This window comes from Chiloscyllium plagiosum, chromosome 21, assembly GCF_004010195.1.
Source record: "Chiloscyllium plagiosum isolate BGI_BamShark_2017 chromosome 21, ASM401019v2, whole genome shotgun sequence".
Classification (NCBI taxonomy): Eukaryota; Metazoa; Chordata; class Chondrichthyes; order Orectolobiformes; family Hemiscylliidae; genus Chiloscyllium; species Chiloscyllium plagiosum.
The window spans coordinates 30511728-30532511 of record NC_057730.1 but is presented as its reverse complement, the minus strand read 5'-3'; the positions used below and the strand labels follow the sequence as shown (position 1 = coordinate 30532511).

The 20784-nt window shown below is 43.4% G+C and overlaps 1 protein-coding gene and 1 long non-coding RNA gene across 2 annotated transcripts in view; one reads left to right on the top strand and one right to left on the bottom strand.

Moving 5' to 3' along the window:
- Window positions 1–6870: 6870 nt before the first annotated feature.
- The window catches only part of LOC122560710, a 15828-nt gene continuing 1914 nt past the window's right edge, over window positions 6871–20784 (bottom strand). The window contains exons 2-3 of the long non-coding RNA XR_006314789.1: window positions 8620–9316; window positions 6871–7006 (exon numbers count right to left, since the gene is read on the bottom strand). This is a non-coding gene — a long non-coding RNA (uncharacterized LOC122560710). The remainder of the gene's footprint in view (window positions 7007–8619; window positions 9317–20784) is intronic.
- Window positions 8627–20784, top strand: part of nsmce1 (NSE1 homolog, SMC5-SMC6 complex component) — a 42056-nt gene continuing 29898 nt past the window's right edge. The window contains exon 1 of the mRNA XM_043711657.1: window positions 8627–8643. The gene's annotated coding sequence lies outside the window, so the exon portion shown is untranslated. The remainder of the gene's footprint in view (window positions 8644–20784) is intronic.

The window sequence follows — 20784 nt, the reverse complement described above, 5'->3', positions numbered from 1 at the left end:
CAGTGCAGGAAACAGTCCCTAATGGCCACAGTCCAGGAAACAGTCGGAAACAGTCCCTAATGGCCACAGTCAAGGGAACAGTCGGAAACAGTCCCTAATGGCCACAGTCCAGGGAACAGTCCCTAATGATCACAGTGCAGGAAACAGTCCCTAATGGCCACAGTCCAGGAAACAGTCCCTAATGATCACAGTGCAGGGAACAGTCCCTAATGATCACAGTGCAGGGAACAGTCCCGAATGATCACAGTGCAGGAAACAGTCCCTAATGGCCACAGTCCAGGGAACAGGCCCTAATGACCACAGTGCAGGAAACAGTCCCTAATGATCACAGTCCAGGGAACAGTCCTTAATGATCACAGTGCAGGGAACAGTCCCGAATGACCACAGTGCAGGGAACAGTCCCTAATGGCCACAGTCCAGGGAACAGTCCCGAATGATCACAGTCCAGGGAACAGCCCCTAATGATCACAGTGCAGGGAACAGTCCCGAATGACCACAGTGCAGGAAACAGTCCCTAATGGCCACAGTCCAGGGAACAGTCCCTAATGACCAATGTGCAGGAAACAGTCCCTAATGATCACAGTCCAGGGAACAGTCCTTAATGATCACAGTGCAGGGAACAGTCCCTAATGATCACAGTGCAGGGAACAGTCCCTAATGACCACAGTGCAGGAAACAGTCCCTAATGGCCACAGTCCAGGGAACAGTCCCTAATGGCCACAGTACAGGGAACAGTCCCTAATGGCCACAGTGCAGGAAACAGTCCCTAATGATCACAGTGCAGGGAACAGTCCCTAATGATCACAGTGCAGGGAACAGTCCCTAATGATCACAGTGCAGGGAACAGTCCCTAATGGCCACAGTCCAGGGAACAGTCCCTAATGATCACAGTGCAGGGAACAGTCCCTTATGATCACAGTGCAGGAAACAGTCCCTAATGATCACAGTGCAGGGAACATTGCCTAATGACCACAGTGCAGGGAACAGTCCCTAATGATCACAGTGCAGGGAACAGTCCGTAATGATCACAGTGCAGGGAACAGTCCCTAATGACCACAGTCCAGGGAACAGTCCCTAATGGCCACAGTCCAGGGAACAGTCCCTAATGGCAACAGTGCAGGAAACAGTCCCTAATGGCCACAGTGCAGGGAACAGTCCCTAATGATCACAGTGCAGGGAACAGTCCCTAATGGCCACAGTGCAGGGACCATGCCCTAATGGCCACAGTCCAGGGAACAGTCCCTAATGGCCACAGTCCAGGGAACAGTCCCTAATGATCACAATGCAGGGAACAGTCCCTAATAATCACAGTGCAGGGAACAATCCCTAATAATCACAGTGCAGGGAAGTCCCTAATGTCCAGAGTACAGGAAACAGTCCCTAATGATCACAGTGCAGGGTAAAGTCCCTAATGATCACAGTCCAGTGAACTGTCTCTAATGATCACAGTGCAGGGAACAGTCCCTAATGACTAGAGCACAGGGAACAGTCGCTAAAGATCACAGTACAGGGAAGAGACTCTAATGACCACAGTACAGGGAACAATCTGTAATGATCACAGTACTGTAAAGGGAACAGTCTCTAATGATCACAGTATTGGGAACACTCCCAGGCGCCACCTGACCTGCTGTGCTTTTCCAGCACTACACTCTTAACTCTCTAATGACCAGAATACAGGGAACAGTCCCCAATAACCACAATACAGGGAACAGTCCCTAAAGATTACAGTACAGGGAACAGTCCCTAATGACCACAGTGCGGGGAACAGTATCTAATGGCCACAGTCCAGGGAACAGTCCCTAATGACCAGAGTGCAGGGAACAGTTCCTAAGGATCACAGTGCAGGGAACAGTCCCTTATGACTAGAATACATGGAACAGTCCATAATGACCACAGTGCAGGGAATAGTCCCTAATGTCCAGAGTACAGGGAACAGTCCCTAATGACCACAGTGCAGGGAACAGTCCCTAATGACTAATGCACAGGGAACAGTCCCTAAAGATCACAGTACAGGGAAGAGACTCTAATGAGTACAATACAGGCAACAATCTGTAATGATCACAGTACTGTAAAGGGAACAGTCTCTAATGATCACAGTATTGCGAACACTCCCAGATGCTGCCTGACCTTCTGTACTTTTCCATAATGACCAGAGTACAGGGAACTGTCCCTAATGATCACAGTGCAGGGAACAGTCATTAATAATCACAGTGCAGGGAACAGTCCCTAATGACCACAGTCCAGGGAAGAGTCCCTGAGGATCACAGTCCAGGAAACACACAGTCTCTAATGAACACAGTCCAGGAAACACAGAGGAAACACTTTGAACTGGGTGGCACGGTGGCACAGTGGTTAGCACTGTTGCCTCACAACTCCAGAGACCTGGGTTCAATTCCCGCCTCAGACAACTGACTGTGTGAAGTTTGCACATTGTCCCCGTGTCTGCGTGGATTTCCTCCGGGTGCTCCGGTTTCCTTCCACTGCCAAAAATGTGCAGGTTAGGTGAATTGGCCATGCTAAATTGTCCGTAGTGTTAGGTGAAGGGGTGAAATGTAGGGGAATGGGTCTGGGTGGGTTGCGCTTCAGCGGGTCGATGTGGACTTGTTGAGCTGAAGGGCCTGTTTCCACACTGTAAGTAATCTAAGGTAATCTCTAATGAACACAGTCCAGGAAACACAGTCTCTAATGAACACAGTACAGGAAACACAGTCTCTAATGATCACAGTAAAGGGAACAGTCTCTAATGATCACAGTGCAGGGAACAGTACCTAATGACCACAGTCCACAGAACATTCGCTAATGATCACAGTCCAGGGAACAGTATCTAATGACCAGAGTATAGGGAACAGTCCCTAATGACCACAGTACAGGGAACAGTCCCTAATGAGTAGTGCACAGGGAAAAGTCCCTAAAGATCACAGTACAGGGAAGAGACTCGAATGACTACAGTACAGGCAACAATCTGTAACGATCACAGTACTGTAAAGGGAACAGTCTTTAATGATCATAGTATTGGGAACACTCCCAGATGCTGCCTGACTGTTGTGCCTTTCCAGCACTACACTCTCAACTCTCTAATGACCAGAATACAGGGAACAGTCCCCAATAATCAAAATACAGGGAACAGTGCCTAAAGATCACAGTACAGGGAACAGTTGCTAATGGCCACAGTCCAGGGAAGAGTCCCTGAGGATCACAGTGCAGGAAACACACAGTCTCGAATGAAGACAGTCCAGGAAACACACAGTCCCTAACAAATACAGTCCTGGAAACACAGTCTCTCATGAACACAGTACAGGAAGCACAGTCTCTAATGATCACAGTAAAGGGAACAGTCCCTAATGACCACAGTAAAGGGAATTGTCCCTAATGACCACAATCCAGGGAACATTCCCTAATGATCACAGTGCAGGGAACTGTGCCTAATGATCACAGTAAAGGGAACAGTATCTAATGGCCACAGTCCAGGGAACAGTCCCTAATGGCCGCAGTCCAGGGAACAGTCCCTAATGATCACAGTGCAGGGAACAGTCCCTAATGACCACAGTCCAGGGAATAGTCCCAAATGATCACAGTACAGGGAACAATCCCTAATGGCCATAGTGCAGGGAACAGTCCCTAATGATCACAGTCAAGGGAACAGTCCCTAATGATCACAGTCCAGGGAACAGTCTCTAATGATCATAGTGCAGGGAACAGTACCTAATGACCACCGTGCAGTGAACAGTACCTAATGACCACAGTCCACAGAACATTCCCTAATGATCACAGTCCAGGGAACAGTCCCTACTGTTCACAGTCCAGGGAACAGTACCTAATGACCACCGTGCAGTGAACAGTCCCTAATGACCACAGTCCACGGAACATTCCCTAATGATCACAGTCCAGGGAACAGTATCTAATGACCAGAGTACAGGGAACAGTCCCTAATGACCACAGTGCAGGGAACAGTCCCTAATGACCACAGTCCACGGAACAGTCATTAATGATCACAGTGCAGGGAAGAGTCCCTGAGGATCACAGTCCAGGAAACACACAGTCTCTAATGAACACAGTCCAGGAAGCACACAGGAAACACTTTGATCTGGGTGGCATGGTGGCACAGTGGTTAGCACTGTTGCCTCACAACTCCAGAGACCTGGGTTCAATTCCCACCTCGGACAACTGACTGTGTGGAGTTTGCACATTCTCACCGTGTCTGCGTGGGTTTCCTCCGATTGCTCCGGTTTCCTTCCACTGTCCAAAAATGTGCAGGTTAGGTAAATTGGCCATGCTAAATTGTCCGTAGTGTTAGGTGAAGGGGTAAAATGTAGGGGAATGGGTCTGGGTGGGTTGCGCTTCGGCGGGTCGGTGTGGACCTGTTGGGCTGAAGGGTCTGTTTCCACACTGTAAGTAATCTAAGGTAATCTCTAATGAACACAGTCCAGGAAACACAGTCTCTAACGAACACAGTAAAGGGAAAAGTCCCTAATGACCACAGTGCAGGGAACAGTACCTAATGATCACAGTGCAGGGAACAGTACCTAATGACCACAGTCCAGGGAACATTCCCTAATGATCACAGTGCAGGGAACAGTCCCTAATGACCACAGTGCAGGGAACATTCCCTAATGATCACAGTGCAGGGAACTGTCCCTAATGACCCGAGTACAGGGAACAGTCCCTAATGACCCGAGTACAGGGAACAGTCCCTAATGATCACAGTGCAGGGAACAGTTCCGAATGACCACAGTTGAGGGAACAGTCATTAATGGTCACAGTCCAGGGAACAGTCCCTAACAACCACATTCCAGGGAAGAGTCCCTGAGGATCACAGTCCAGGAAACACACAGAAAACACTTTGATCTGGGTGGCACAGTGGTTAGCACTGTTACCTCACAGCGCCAGAGACCTGGGTTCAATTCCCGCCTCAGACAACTGACTGTGTGGAGTTTGCACATTCTCCCCGTGCCTGTGTGGGTTTCCTCTGGGTGCTCCAGTTTTCTTCCACTGTCCAAAAATGTGCAGGTTAGGTGAATGGCCATGCTAAATTGTCCGTAGCATTAGGTGAAGGGGTAAAATGTAGGAGAATGGGTCTGGGTGGGTTGCGCTTCGGCGGGTCGGTGTGGACTTGTTGGGCTGAAGGGCCTGTTTCTACACTGTAAGTAATCTAAGGTAATCTCTAATGAACACAGTCCAGGAAACACAGTCTCTAACGAACACAGTACAGGAAACACAGTCCCTAATGATCACAGTGCAGCAAACAGTACCTAATGACCACCGTGCAGTGAACAGTACCTAATGACCACAGTCCACAGAACATTCCCTAATGATCACAGTCCAGGGAACAGTATCTAATGACAAGAGTACAAGGAACAGTCCCTAATGATCGCAGTGCAGGGAACAGTCCCTAATGACCACAGTGCAGGGAACAGTTCCTAATAATAGTGCACAGGGAACAGTCCCTAAAGATCACAATCCAGGGAAGAGACTCTAATGACCACAGTACAGGGAACAATCTGTAACGATCACAGTACTGTTAAGGGAACAGTCTCTAATGATCACAGTATTGGGAACACTCCCAGATGCCACCTGACCTGCTGTGCTTTTCCAGCACTACACTCTTAACTCTCTAATGACCAGAATACAGGGAACAGTCCCCAATAACCACAATACAGGGAACAGTGCCTAAAGATCACAGTACAGGGAACAGTTGCTAATGACCACAGTCCAGGGAAGAGTCCCTGAGGATCACAGTCCAGGAAACACAGTCTCTCATGAACACAGTCTCTCATGAACACAGTGCAGGAAACACAGTCTCTCATGAATACAGAACAGGAAACACAGTCTCTCATGAACACAGAGTACAAGAAACTGTGCCTAATAACCACAGTACAGGGAACAGTTCCTATTGACCAGAATACAGGGAAGAGTTTCTAATGACCAGAACTAGCGCGCATAGGTTTCGGGTGGGAGGTGAAAGATATAAACAGGACTGAAGGAGCAACATTTTCACACAGAGGGTGGTGCGTGCATGGAATGAACTGCCAGACGAAGTAGTGGAGGCTGTTACAATTGCAATATTTAAAAGGCATCTGGATGGGTATATGAATGGGTTTGGAGAGATATGTGCAAATGGGGCTAGATTAGGTTGGGATATCTGGTCCGCATGGATGAGTTGGACTGAAGGGTCTGTTTCTGTGCTGTACATCTCTATGACTAGGCTACAAGGAACAGTCTTTAATGACCAGAATACAGGGAACAGCCCCTAAATGACAAGAGTACATGGAACAGTCCCTAGTAACCAAAATACAGGGATCAGTCCATAGTGAGTCAATTATAAGGAACAGTCCCTAATGACCAGAATACAGAATTGAGCCAAAATGAGCTTGGTTCCAGGGAACTGTCCATAACAACCAGAGTAATGGGATGAGTCCATAATAACCTAATTAGAGGGACCATCCATAATGACTGGAGTACAGGGAACAGTCCATAATGACCCAAGTACAGGGACACTCTCTGATGACCACAGTTCATAGAACAGTCTTTAATATCCAATTACAGGGGACAGTCCCTAAAGACTCAATTACAGGACAGTCCCTAATGACCCAATTACAGGGTATAGTCCATAATGACCAATTACAGGGGACAGTCTCTAATAGCCAGATGGCAGGGACAGTCTGTAATGGTCGGAATACAGGGGACAGTCTATTGTGACAAGATTACAGAGAATAGTCCATAATGACCAGAATACACATAACAGTCCATAATAACCAGAGTTCTGGCAACAGCACATAAGCACCAGAGTAAAATGAACATCCCATAAGAACTAGAGTTCAAGGAACTGCCTGGAGTACCAGAGTTCTGGTGATCGTCCAGAATAAACAGAGTTCTAGGAACAGCCCATAAGAACTCGGGTCCAGGGAAGTCTGTAATAATCAGAGTTCTGGGAACAATCCATGACAGATTTCTGGGAACAGTCCATAGGAACTAGAGTACAGGGAACAGCCCATAATAACCATAGCATCTGAAACAGAACATATTAATTTGAGAATTGTGAACAATCAATAATAAGCAGAGTACCTGAGAAACCCCCATATTGGTACATGGAACAGATCTTAATGACTCGAGTACCTAAAAATGTTTAATTATCTTGAAAAGCCTACACCGGGTCCAGAATACAGGGTACTGTGCTTAATGACCAGACATAGGCAACTGTCTTTTATGATCATTGTACATTACAGAGGACAGTTCATCGTGACCTGAATACAGACAACAGCCCATAATGACCAGAGTGCAGGGCAATAGCCACGGAACAGAGCAAAATAATGGAAGAACCACAAACCACGCCTACAGTTGTGAATTCACAACTGGTCTGTTGGTTTTGAGCTATAACTGGTATATGTGATCATGGAATTCCCTGTAATCAGAAAGGAAGTCATCAGGATTGTTGCTGGGGTTGGATAGCTATAAGCTGAAAATGTGTTGCTGGAAAAGCGCAGCAGGTCAGGCAGCATCCAAGGAGCGGGAGAATCGACGTTTCGGAATGATTCCTGAAGAAGGGCTTATGCTCGAAACGTCGATTCTCCTGCTTCTTGGATGCTGCCCTGACCTGCTGCGCTTTTCCAGCAACACATTTTCAGCTCTGATCGCCAGCATCTGCAGTCCTCACTTTCTCCTTGGATAGCAATAAAACCTACTTCAAGTTTCTTTAGTCCAGCAAAGGAATATCAGCGAATTCTTATTCCTTATCCAACCTGCACCTCCCACCCTCTCGTTTTAGGAGATCTGTTAATATCCACGCAAACAGCCTTGCTTTAATCTCCATTTCTAAAGTCGGCACTCGCAGACTGTGACACACATTCAGTACTGCCACCCCGTCAATGCAGAATTCCCTCCGTGACCCTCTGACAGTATAGCCCTCCCTCAATACTGACCCTCAGACAGTGTAGCCCTCTTCCACTACTGTTCATTCAATAATAAACACTTTCTCAGCATCATCCAGCAAGTTGTGCCTCTCCAAATGCAGCATTCCTTTAATGCAGTCCTTCCCATAGTGTAGCATATCCGTAATGCCGTCCCTCCAGCCTGTGGAGGAGCCGGTGTTGGACTGGGGTGGAGCAGAGCTCCGAAAGATAGTGCTTCCAAATAAATCTGTTGGACTGTAACCTGGTATTGTGTGGTTTTTAACTTTGTCCCTCCAGTAGATCGAAGTTCCCTCTTACCGTACTGCACTGGAAAACTCATTATGTTTTTGTATCGATTTCACGTCACTTGAGGCCACAATCTTCTGATAACAGATATTATTCACACAACTGAATTGTGTTTGGGAGAAAGTGGACTTCACAAATGTAAAGAGAGCCCGAAAAGTGCAAATCTGTTGTCGAACTAGAAAATGGATAGGACGCTCCTGAATGAAGAACAAAGGGTTACATTTTGGCTTGTTCTGCCTTCGCGCAGAACTTATTAATCTTTTGCGACTCTAAAACTAGGATCCATTATTTTGGCCCTTTCCCATCTGTTTAAAATTTCAGAGTAGGTGAAGGGTAAAACTAAATCAAACACTGTTTCCTTCAATAACTTTCAGCAAACCCCTCCCACAACGCTCACAATTAGACTTTGAAACCAGAGGTACAGTACCTGAGAGGATCCTTCAGTCTCCAGGTATGTCTGTACGCAGTCTGTTGTCGCTCGAGGAAGTTTAAACATTTATAAAAAAAGTTCCAGTTGAACAGGCGAGATTTGCATACTGACTTCCTCCAGCAGTGGCTTTATCCTGTTCCAAGCTCGTCCTGACGACTGACTCATTATTCTCTCTGCCTGCCAAATAATTTAATAACCTGAATTGTTCTTCTTTGTGAAACTGCCTGACAGTCTGTTAGTTAGATTTTGAACAGTTCAGTTTAGACTAGGAGGGGACCAGTTCACAGACAAGAAATGGGGGTAGTTCCCCAGAGTTTGTGGGTGGGTTTCGAAATTCACTCCTGTTCTGACAGTTCAGTGACTAATTTTCTGATTGCGTAAATACAGCAAACATTGACAGGAATTTGGAGCTGCATGCTATATCTAACTATTACCATAAGGCAGCTGATTCACTGCACAGCAAGATTTTCTGGTTTAACTGAGTTGTTAAATAATAGTTTAAAAGAATCATTCCTAAGATGGTTGTCAGTTTTGTTTTGTCGTAACATTAGGAACGTGAAGCAAGATGGAAGGGTTACCCTAACTGAGTGGGAGGCCAAAATTCTGTTTCCCAATAGCTAGTTGAGAGCAAGGAATTACGTTCTGGGAAATGAAAACAGCGTTTGCTGAAGAAACTCAGTGACACGAGCAGCGTCTGTGGGGACAGAAACAGAGTTCAATTCAATTACAGTATTCGTCAGAATTGAAGGGTTTGGAAACGAATCATTTTTATACAGTTGACAAAGGGGGAGGCGGAGTGAGTAAACCAGATAGTGAGAGAGCAATCGACAAAGAGAATGCTAATGGTGGTCCCAGCAAACACATCTTCCCCTTCTCAGCCAACGTCAGCATTCTGCAGGCAACACCCCTGATCTACTTCTCCCTAACTTCTAACACATTGCCAACCTCGTGGCACCTTACCATGTAGCCACAGAAGGTATAACACTTCCCCTTTAATTTCCTCCCACCTTACTGTCCAAGGTCCCCGAATCACCTTACAGGTGAAGTACTTCTTTCAATCTAGTCTACTGCATTTTCTACTCATAATGCGGTTTCCTTTTTAATAGTGAGACCAAACGCAGACTTGGTGATGACTTTGCAGAACACCTCTGCTCTGTCTGTAGGAATGCCCCGTCTTTCCAGTTGCTTGCCAATACCAGCTTGCTCCCATGAGCATATGCCCGTCTTAGGCTCGTTGTGTTTCAATGAAGTCCAATGCAAACTCAGGGAAGAGCATCCCTGTTTCAGTTTAGACATGTAATAGCCTCACAAGTCAACAGTGCTTTCAAAAACTTCAGAATCTGAACGCTGTTTCTAATTTTGACAACACCCCTCACCCGCCCCTCTTGTTTATATGTAATTAAAAATTACACAACACCAGGTTACAATCCAACAAGTTTAATTGGAAGCACTAGCTTTCCGAGCGCTGCTCCTTCAACAGGTGGTTGTGGAGTACAAGATGGTAAGACACAGAACTTATAGCAAAAGTTTATAGTGTAATGTAACTGAAATTATATATTAAAAAAGACCTGGATTGTTTGTTAAGTCTCTCATCTTTTAGAAGGACTATGTTGGTTTCAGTTCTTTCATATGTAAGTCGCAGAACATTTAAAAATTACTTTCTCAAGCTCACACGTTAAATGCATTATCTGGGCCAACATGACACCAATTGTTAAAAGTTAAAAATCACACAACACCAGGCTATAGTCCAACAGATTTTAACTGGAAGCTCTAGCTTTCAGAACGCTGCTCCTTCATCAGGTGGTTGTGTGATTTTTAACTTTGTACACCCCAGTCCAACATCAGCATCTCCAAATCAGGACCAATTGTTAAAGTTCACTTAAGAATATAACTCTTAAATGTTGTCCGATTTACATATGAAAGAACTGAAACCAACATGTTCATTCTAAAAGATGAGAGACTTAACAAACAATCCAAGTCTTTTTTAATATATAATTTCAGTTACATCACACTGTAAACTTTTGCTATAAATTCTGTGTCTTACGATCTTATACTCCACAACCACCTGATGAAGGAGCAGCGCTTGGAAAGCTCGTGTTTCCAAATAAACCTGTTGGATTATAACCTGATGTTGGATGATTTTTAACTTTGCTCACCCCAGTCTAACATTGGCATCTCTAAATCTTGTTTATATATTGTTGGCTTTGCACCCATTAGAGCTGATGAATCTTTATTTTCTACTATTCAAACCTATCATTAGCACTGATTTTACTTCTCAGTTGCTCCTTTGTTATCTTTAGCACTCATTTGTCAATTGCTCTGGGCACTCTCAAGATCTATTCCACTTGCTGCTCCTTCTCCTTTAACAATAGCAATAAGACCATAATTTTCCAGCCCCTTTCATTTCCAAAGAAGAATCATTTCGGACCTGAAATGTCAAGTTGTTTCTCTGTCCACAGATGCATCAAAACCTGCTGAGTTTCTCCAGCATTTTCTGTTTTTATTTCAAATTTTTAGCATTCACAGATGTTTTATTTATTCTTTGGAACATTTACAGCTGAGTTAATCTTCAGAATGAGAAATGCTAGGAAGACCTTTTGTGTATTTTTGTGGTCATGCATACTCAGTAAAAGGCATTCTCACCAGAATGTAGTTCCCCTTTTTAATTAATTTTCTGCAAGTGAATGATGTATAACTTTAGAGAGGATCAGTTGGAAGTAGTTGGAGCATGTGGTAGGGAAGGTGGTGAGGAAGAGACGGAGTCTAGGGCAGGGGCTTGGAGGTCTAGGTCAAGTAAAGAAAGGTGTCTTGGGCAGTGAGGAAATGGAGGCTCTGGAATGGGTTGGGGAGGGTTTTTCCAGGCAGGGATGCTGTATGACAGATGATCTCAAAAGGCAGGGTGGGTACTATCAATGTCAGAAACCTGGGGTTGAATTGATCATCCTGGATAGTGGAGGGAACAATGATAGAATAGGGAACAAGGTGCAGTAAGGTGGCAGGAGGTCCAGGGTTGTGTTCAAATAGCAAATAGTCTTACTGTGGAAGGGGCATGTTTGAAATAAAGGAAACAGGTGACAGGGTAAAGGGGTGGGCGTGGAATCCAAAGGTACTAGAGAGGAGAGAAATGCTTTCATTCAGTGTCTCACGAGTAATGTTAGGAGGTTTATGGGCTATTGTTGGTGGTGGTGGTGGGGGTGTGCGGAATAGAACATTACAGATAAAGCAATATGTATTATTGTTGTACTTCCCATGAAGCTACTGTGAAAATACAAACTCCGAAATAGGAATAGCTCATTTTTGGGTGGTGGAGTTAAAGGTGAGCACAGTTATCCAACCAAATGGTCATCCTAATAATACATTAGCTGGATGAGAACCATGGTCCAGATGTGTTCTCTTCTCAATGGTTGTTCTTCAAACACAGTAGCATTGTTAAGGTTTTGAGTCCAGTGACCCTGATGAAGGGTTACTGGACTCAAAACATTAACTGTTTTCTCTCTATAGATGGTGCCAGACCTGTTGTGTTTCCTCCAGCACTCTCTGTTTTTATTTCAGGTTTCCAGTACGGTATCTGCAGTATTTTATGTTTATATTACATTAGCATTGTTATCTGACCCATGGGTCTCCTTCAGCGAGATCCTGAAAACATTGGGTGAAGGAGGCGAATGTGCACTAAGGGGCAACTTCTGCTAACTAAGGCTTGGGAAAAGAGAGGGAGGGAATGAGTTTGCATCATGAATAATCAAGGTGGTTGGAAGCATGGGAAGTCTGAGTTAAACTGCATTTAATTCAATGCAAGAGGCCTGAGAGGTAAGGCAAATGAACTTGGGCATAATAGGAATGGGATATTATAGATATTATAGAAGCATGGTTGAGGGACAGGACTGGCAACTCAGTGTTTCAGGGTACAGATGCTATAGGGGGAAGCAAGAGAGGAGGAGGAGTTGTGGGTTTGATTAGGGAGAACATCACGGCATTACTGAGGGAGGACATTCTTGAGGGTTTGTCTACTGAGTCTATATGGTAGCCATGATGTGGATGAGTCGGTGTTGGATTGGGTGGACAAAGTTAAAAATCACACAATACCAGGTTATAGTCCTACAGGTTTATTTGGAAACACTAGCTTTCTGAGCTAATTTTCGGTAGCTGTCCTGATGCAAGAGCAGCAATCCAAAAGCTGGTGCTTCCAAATAAACCTGTTGGACTATAACCTGGAGTCGTGTGATTTTTAACTGAGTCTGTATGGATAGAACTGAGAAACAAAAAGGGGGAGATAACTCTGATGGCATTGTACCATAGGACCCCAATAGTCAGTGGGAGATTGAGGAGCAAATATGTAAGGCGATTGCAGATAGCTGCAAGAATAATACAGTTGTAATAGTAGGGATTTTATCTTTCCTAACATTGACTAGGACTGCCATAGTGTTAAGGGCTTCGAGGGAGAGAAATTTGTTGAGTGTGTTCAGGAAGCATTTATCATGCAGTATGTAGATGGCTGTACTAGAGAAGGAGAGAACTGTGGTTAGTAAGTTTGTGGATGACACCAAGTCTGGTGGTATAGTGGACAGTGGGGAAGGTTATCTGGGAATACAGTGAAATCTTGATCAACTGTGCCAGTGGGCTGAGGAATGGCAGATGGAGTTTAATTTAGATAAATACAAGGTGTATTTTAGTAGACCAAACCAGGGCAGGACTTACACAGTCAATCGTAAGACTCTGGAGAGTGTTACAGAACACAGAGATCTAGGGTAAAGGTTCTAGCTCCTTGAAAGTGGAGTCACAGGTAGGCGGGGTGGTGAAGAAAGCTTTCAGTAAGTTTGCTTTCATCAGTCAGGGCAATGAATATAGGAGTTGTTAATAAGTTGTTATTAAGGCCACATTTGGAGTACTGCATACAGTTCTGCTTATCATACTACAGAAAGGGATATTATAAAATGAGAAAGAGTGCAGAAAAGATTTATTAGGATGCTACTAGGACTTGAAGGTTTGAGTTATAAGGAGAGGCTGGGTAGGATAGGACATTTTTTCCTGCAGCGTAGGAGACTGAGGGGCAACATTTTTGAGGTCTATAAGATCATGGCAGGCACAGATAAGGTTGATAGCCAACAGCTTTTCCCATGTAGGGGAGTCTAAAACTAGAAGGCATAGGTTTAAGGTGGGAGGGAAGAGATACAAAAGGATCCAGAGAGACAGTTTTTTCACCACTGAGTGTGGTGAGTCTCTGGAACGGATAGCCAGAGGTACTGGTGGAGGCAAGTACAATTTTATCATTTAAGAAACATCTGGACAGGTACATGAATAGAATAGGTATGGAGGGACATGAACCAAACACAGGACTAGATTAATTGTAAAAACTGGACGGCACAGACAAGTTGGGCCGAAGGGCCTGTTTTCACGCTGTAAACCTCTACGACTCTATAGAAATCAAAACAATGGACAACAGCAAAAAATGCATTGACAGCTATGAACGAGGTGTTTGTTAGTTGTGGCTCAGTGATTGGGTACTGTCAGTCAAGATGTGATGGGTTCACTCACACTCTAGAGACCTCAGCACATAACTAAGGCTGACACTTCATTACAGTGTGGATGGGACACTGCAGTGATGGAGGTGCTGTGTTTCAGATGATATTCTGTATACAAGAAGCTTGCTGTGTGTAAATTGGCTGTCAGGTTTCCAACATTATAACAATGACTAATTTCAAAAGTGCATCATTAGTTAGAAGGAACTTTTGATGTTGTGAAAAGTACTGTAGGATTGCAATTCTTTATTTTTAATTTACATCAGTAGAATGGTTTTTAATTGATTTCTGCATACATTACGTGATTTATTTAGATAAAGATGGGGTGAACATTAAATTGGTCGGTGGTGAAACTCCACATCAATGGATTGGAGAGAATTGGTGAAGAGTAAGATCAATTTTAAATAATGACTTGGCTTAATTGAAGTCTCTTTCAGTTATATTTTAAATATATAGCAGAAAAGTTATATTAGATTAATGAGCTGATAAACAAAAGCTACATCAAAGTAACACAGCAGACTAATGGCGAAACAGATCAATGGCAATAGGAGCCATTTCAATGCAGAGATTAAAAAGGTGCACAACCTTTCCATAGTTAAAAACAACTTGTCACTGTGTCCAGGCATTGGCTGGAGTGAGTGTGAGTGCCATTAACTTCGCATGCAAGTTTGGTCTCCAGATCCAGCACTGTACCTGCAGAAGCTCACATCCTTCAGCTGTTGGCTCTGCTTCTGATAGTCATTCAAAGTAGGCAGGTCTGCCAGGTACTGCATTGTATTCTGCGTTCAGCAGAATCAACAAACAAAATACATTGTGAAGTCTGCCATCTGTGAAGTGTGTTTACGAGCCTGTGAAAGAGAGACTACTCAGCACATCTCTTGCAAATTATATATCTGCCAGATAAATATATATAGGATAAACAGACATAGAACCTTTGTCGAACTGCATTATCTAGTAAAATCTGAAGGTTTATCAGTAAACCGAGGATCACCAGTAGAGAATATGGAGTTTTGACAGATCTCAAAGAGGTCTGAATGAGTGCTGCACTGTCAAGAGATACTGATGGCTCCCTCAAGCAGATGTGACAAATTCCATGGCAATATTTCAAAGAACAGCAGGGGGGTTATCTTGATGTCCTCATAAACATCCCTCAAAATACATCATATAAAAACATAAGGAATAGGAGAAGAAAAAGAATATGCTGGCTCATCAAGACTGCTCTGTCGTTCGGCTTCTCCATCTTCTGTCTACTCCCTTCATTCCCAGAAAGACCAAAAATCCAAACGTTAAATAAATCCAATTATGGCACACATAAGTGATGTGTGTTAAATGGCTGCCATAGACTGGCTACTAATGCACTTATGGCAGAATCTACAGAGGGATATAGACAAGTCGAGTCAACGGGTATAAACTTGGCCGATGGATTATGACGTGGGAAAATGTGAGTTATGCACTTTAGAGACAAGAATAGAAGAGTGAATATTAACTTAAATGGGGAAAGACTTAAGAAAACTGCAGCACATAGCAATTTGGTGACCTTTTGCATAAATCACAAGTTGTGAGCATTCCTCATTGGGAGTACTGCTCTGGACAGCAGGTAATAGGAAAGGCAAATGGACTGCTGGGCTTTATTTCAAAAGAAATGAGTATAAAAATATAGAAGGCTTTCTAAAACTATACAAGGAACTAGTTAGACCACAGATAAAGTGAGGACTCCAGATACTGGAGATCAGAGTAGAGAGTGTAGTGCTGGAAAAGCACAGCAGGTCAGGCAGCATCCGAGAAGCAGGTGAATCAACATTTCAGGCATAAGCCTGATGCATCAGGAAAGTCCTTCATCAGCCCTAACTCTTGACGAGTTAGACCACACCTGAAATACAGTGAAGATTTTGTTTCCTTATTGAAAGGAGGATGTGCTGGCATTATAGGCAGTATAGAGAAGGTTCACTAAGTTAATATAGGGTAGGGAAGGATTTCACCTGAGGAGAGATTAAGTAGGTTGGACCAGTATGCATTAGAGTTTAGAAAAAGACAGTAGACTTTAATGAAACATAGCCAAGGCGTATAACATTATGGGGCAAGTGCTGGAAAATTAGATTAAAGTACTTAGATGCATGTTTTTGATTGGTGTAGACTCAATGGGTCGAAGGGCCTTTTTCTGTACTGTAAACGTTTATATATAGGATTCTTAAGAGGCTTGACAAGCTAGATGCAGAGAGGTTTTTTCACCTTATGCAAGAGTCTCAAACCAGTGTTTGTAATTTTAGCATAAGGGGTTGCCCATTTAAGACAGAAATGAGGAGGATTGTTTTCTCTCAGAGGCTACTGAATCTGTGGAATTCTTTATCATAGAAGGTTATTTGAAGTTGGGTCATTAAATGTATTCAAGGCTCTGATAGACAGCTTTTTAATCAGGAAGGGGATCAAGGGTTATGCGATAAGGCAGGAAAGTGAAATTGCCATGATCTCATTGAATGGCAGAGCAGACTCAGTGGGCTGATTGGCCTACTTCTGCTATGTCTTATGATTACTCTCTTCTTTACCAGCTCTCTTATCTTGTCTTTTATGGCTGGATTTGAGGAAAGATAGGACTCCTCTTCACAAATTATGAATTAGAGCTTATTTTGTGGAGGTTTTCACCTCTATCTTATCCATTTGGCTTTTGCTGGAATTTTCAGCTAGTTTTTCTCTTTCTGATGTCACGTTACTCACTCCCCATTGGACAGCCTTTATCACCAGGCCCAAATGGGGAGTAGCAGCAATAGGAAGGAACCTCTGCAAGTTTGGTCCTACATGGCATCAGAAACCATTAGTTAGGGTGAAATCCATCAAGTCTTCTTCAGAAAGACCAAACCACCCAGTGAGAATTCAAACACATGGCCTGAGCATGATTGCCAGATAATGGAAGCAAGCCCAAATACTGTCATCGACTTCAAGGTGATATTCACCAACAAAGACATCTGAGACAAATAAAGATGTCTTTCTGAATTTTTAAGATCTGTTCAGCAGTAAATAACTTAGTGCCTTCTGAAACACTGAAAATCTTTCATCATATATAGCTTCACCAGTCCAAGGTTTTAACTTGCATCAGAGATGAGTGGATTTTACTTAATGTCCACTATTTGGAACTCCAGATCCTCACTTTCCCATTGCATTGGGCTTTCAACTTTATAGTGTCCTCTTGGCATGAAATTCATTCCGTTATGTGACCTCTACCTTACTTCAAGGACATCAGTTTTGGATCACCATTTTGAGCAACGTTGCACAAGTCTGTGAGGTTCATGATGCTGCATGATGTGCAGGTGTCTCCTGTTCACGTTCCCTTGATACTTTTCTTTTGCAGTCATCAGTCTAACAACCATAAACCATTTATCACTTTCAGACCTGATAATACTAACCTTGTTCTAGAGTAATTCAATAGAATCTTTGGCTGATAACAGTCCAGCAGCCATCTTTATATGCTTGTTCTGATGCTTTTTAGCTAAATACTTGCACGCAAAATGATTCAGCTACACGCAGTTACAACTAGACATGCTTCCTTTGCTTTTCCGGCCTTGATTTTCCTGCTACCTCTTCTGTACAAATTTCTTCCCTTCTTCAAATATATTGTTTTCATTTGGCCTGGAATGTCTCTCAGTATAAGGCTAAGACTTTGTGTGTTCTCCCATTACTCTGGTCTAGTTCATGATTGACGACTTTAGAGCTTCTGTTTTCTTGAGAGCAATTTTCTCCTTTCTCAGCAAATGTGCTGTCACTGCAGGATCTCTCATGCCTAAAGCAACCCTATCTCTGATAAGATCATCTTCCAGTTATCCAAACTAAATGGATTTAGCTAAACATATCAATGCAGTCACATACTGATTAAGTCTCCCTCTCTCTTTGAGCTCTGATGCCAAACACATGTCGTTCATAATTAACAATATGATAGGTTCAAAATGTACATTGAAAGCCTTCAAAATCTCGCAGTTTAACATTTCTGGTCCTCAGAGAGGTCTAAGCTGCAATACAGCTTGTAGCTCTCTTTCTCCAGAACTGTAGGGTTACTACACTTATTTTCTCAGATTTTTAAAAACTATTTCTATAACTATTTCATAGGCTTTTCACTAAGAGTGGGAAAAAAATCAATGCTAGGGAAAATGTAAGGGCCCCATGCCTGAGGGTGGAATTGCAGCAGGGTTCCTGTCACTGTGGGGCAGCAGTGTTAACCACTGAGCCACGATGCCATCTTTAAAATCCTGGAATTCCCTCTCTAAGGGCATTTTGGATCTACCTATAGCACACGGACTGCAGTTGTTCTAGTAGGTGGCTCACCATCACATTCTCAAGGGGGCTACTAGGGACACACATAAGTTATTGGCCAGCCAGCGATGCTCACATCCCATGAGTGAATTAAGAAATTGTTTTGCTGCAATTGTACAGAGAGAGTGATAGAGAGAGTGTGCATGGGTCAAGGCCCAACAGAGACACAAGGAAGACAAACAGTTAGCATTTGCATTGTACCCGGCCCAGGATTCCCAAAGACTAAATGGGGTTTGAATTATAGGGAAGGGCTGAATAGGTTGGAGCATCAGAAGCTGATTGATGTCCTTATAGAGATTTATAAAATCATGAGGGGTAGAGATATGGTGAATAGCCAAGGTCTTTTCCCAGGGTAAGGAGTGGCGTGGGTTTAAGGTGAGGGGGAAAGATTTAAAAGGGATCTATGTGAGCCTTTTCACAGAGGGCGGTACATGTACGCAATAAGCTGCCAGAGGAAGTGGTGGAGGCGGGTACAATTACAATATTCAAAAGACATTTGGACAGGCACATTGATAGAAAAGGTTTAGAGAGATATGGACCAAATGCAGGCAATTGGGACTAGATCAGTTTGGGAAACCTAGTCGGCCTGGATGAATTGGGCCAAAGGGTCTGTTTCTGTGTTGTCTGACTCTATGATTCCCTGACCTATTTGCATTTCCACAGCATTGTGGCATGGAAAACGTACTGCTATTTTGACACCCAGAAATTCAAAGTTGCAGACTACTGCAGTTTCTAACTTCTTTCTTGCTGTTTCTTTCACACATTTTCAGCTGCAACATTCCTAACTCCATGTTTCAAGCGATTTGTGCCTAATGGCTTACAAAGACATTTACTGCAGAGGCGGAGGTCATATGATTATGGCAAGCAAGCCAGTGCAGTGAAAATACAATTGCATTTCTCTAAACATATAAATCGGTTTGTGATAGAGAATACCAAAGAATCACAATCCTTTGAGCCAAGAAATTTCTCACAACTCAGTCCTAGACTACCAGCCCTTATCATGAAACTGTGGTGTCTTGTTCAGATTCCCCAGTCGTGGGAAACAACATCTTAGTATCTACTCTATCAAGCAACTTCATAATTGTGAATGTTTCAATGAGATTACCTCTCATTGCTCCAAACACTGGAGAATATAAATGTAATTTACTGAGCCTCTTACCATAGGACAACCTTCTCACCTTAGGGACTAATTTAGTGAACATTTGCTGTACTGCCTTCAATGCAAGTACATTTTTTTCTTAAAGGAGGAATTACTTCACCCAAAGGATTGTGAATCTGTGGAATTCACTACCTCAGAGTGTCGTGTACGCTGAGATACTGAACAAACCTAAGGAGGAGATAGACAAATTTCTAACTAGTCATGGATTGAAGGTTTATGGAGAGTGGGTAGGAAAATGGAGTTGAGGTGAGATGGGATGAGATCAGGCATGATTGCATAAATGACAGGGCAGCCTCAAGGGGCTGGATTGCCTGCTCTCAGTTCTAATTGTCTTAAAAATGGATGACAGAATTGCACACAATGCAATAAGACTGGGTGTGTTCTCACCAAAGCTCTGTAGCAAGTCTTCTTTATTTTTGTATTCAAATCCCTTTACACCAAAAGGCATCATATCATTTTTTTAATTGCTTGCTTTGACTTATGATAACGTTTTGTGTTCCTTCTTTGGCTAAGTCTCTCTGACTGTAAGCACTTACAAGTTTTGCACTTTTCAAAAGAAAACTGCTTCTCTATTCTTACAAGAGGGAATCCTGAGGGACAGGATGTATATGTATTTGGAAAGGCAAGGACTGATTAGGGATAGTCAACATGGCTTTGTGCGTGGGAAATCATGTCTCACAAACTTGATTGAGTTTTTTGAAGAAGTAACAAAGAAGATTGATGAGGGCAAAGCAGTAAATGTGATCTATATGGACTTCAGTAAGGCGTTCGACAAGGTTCCCCATGGGAGACTGATTAGCAAGGTTAGATCTCATAGAATACAGGGAGAACTAGCCATTTGGATACAGAACTGTCTCAAAGGTAGAAGACAGAGGGTGGTGGTGGAGGGTTGTTTTTCAGACTGGAGGTCTGGGACCAGTGGAATGCCACAAGGATCGGTGCTGGGCCCTCTGCTTTTCATCATTTACATAAATGATTTGGATGCAAGCATATGAGGTACAGTTAGTAAGTTTGTAGATGACACCAAAATTGGAGGTGTAGTGGACAGCGAAGAGGGTTACCTCAGATTACAACAGGATCTGGACCAGATGGGCCAATGGGCTGAGAAGTGGCAGATGCAGTTTAATTCAGATAAATGCGAGGTGCCGCAGTTTGGGAAAGCAAATCTTAGCAGGACTTATACACTTA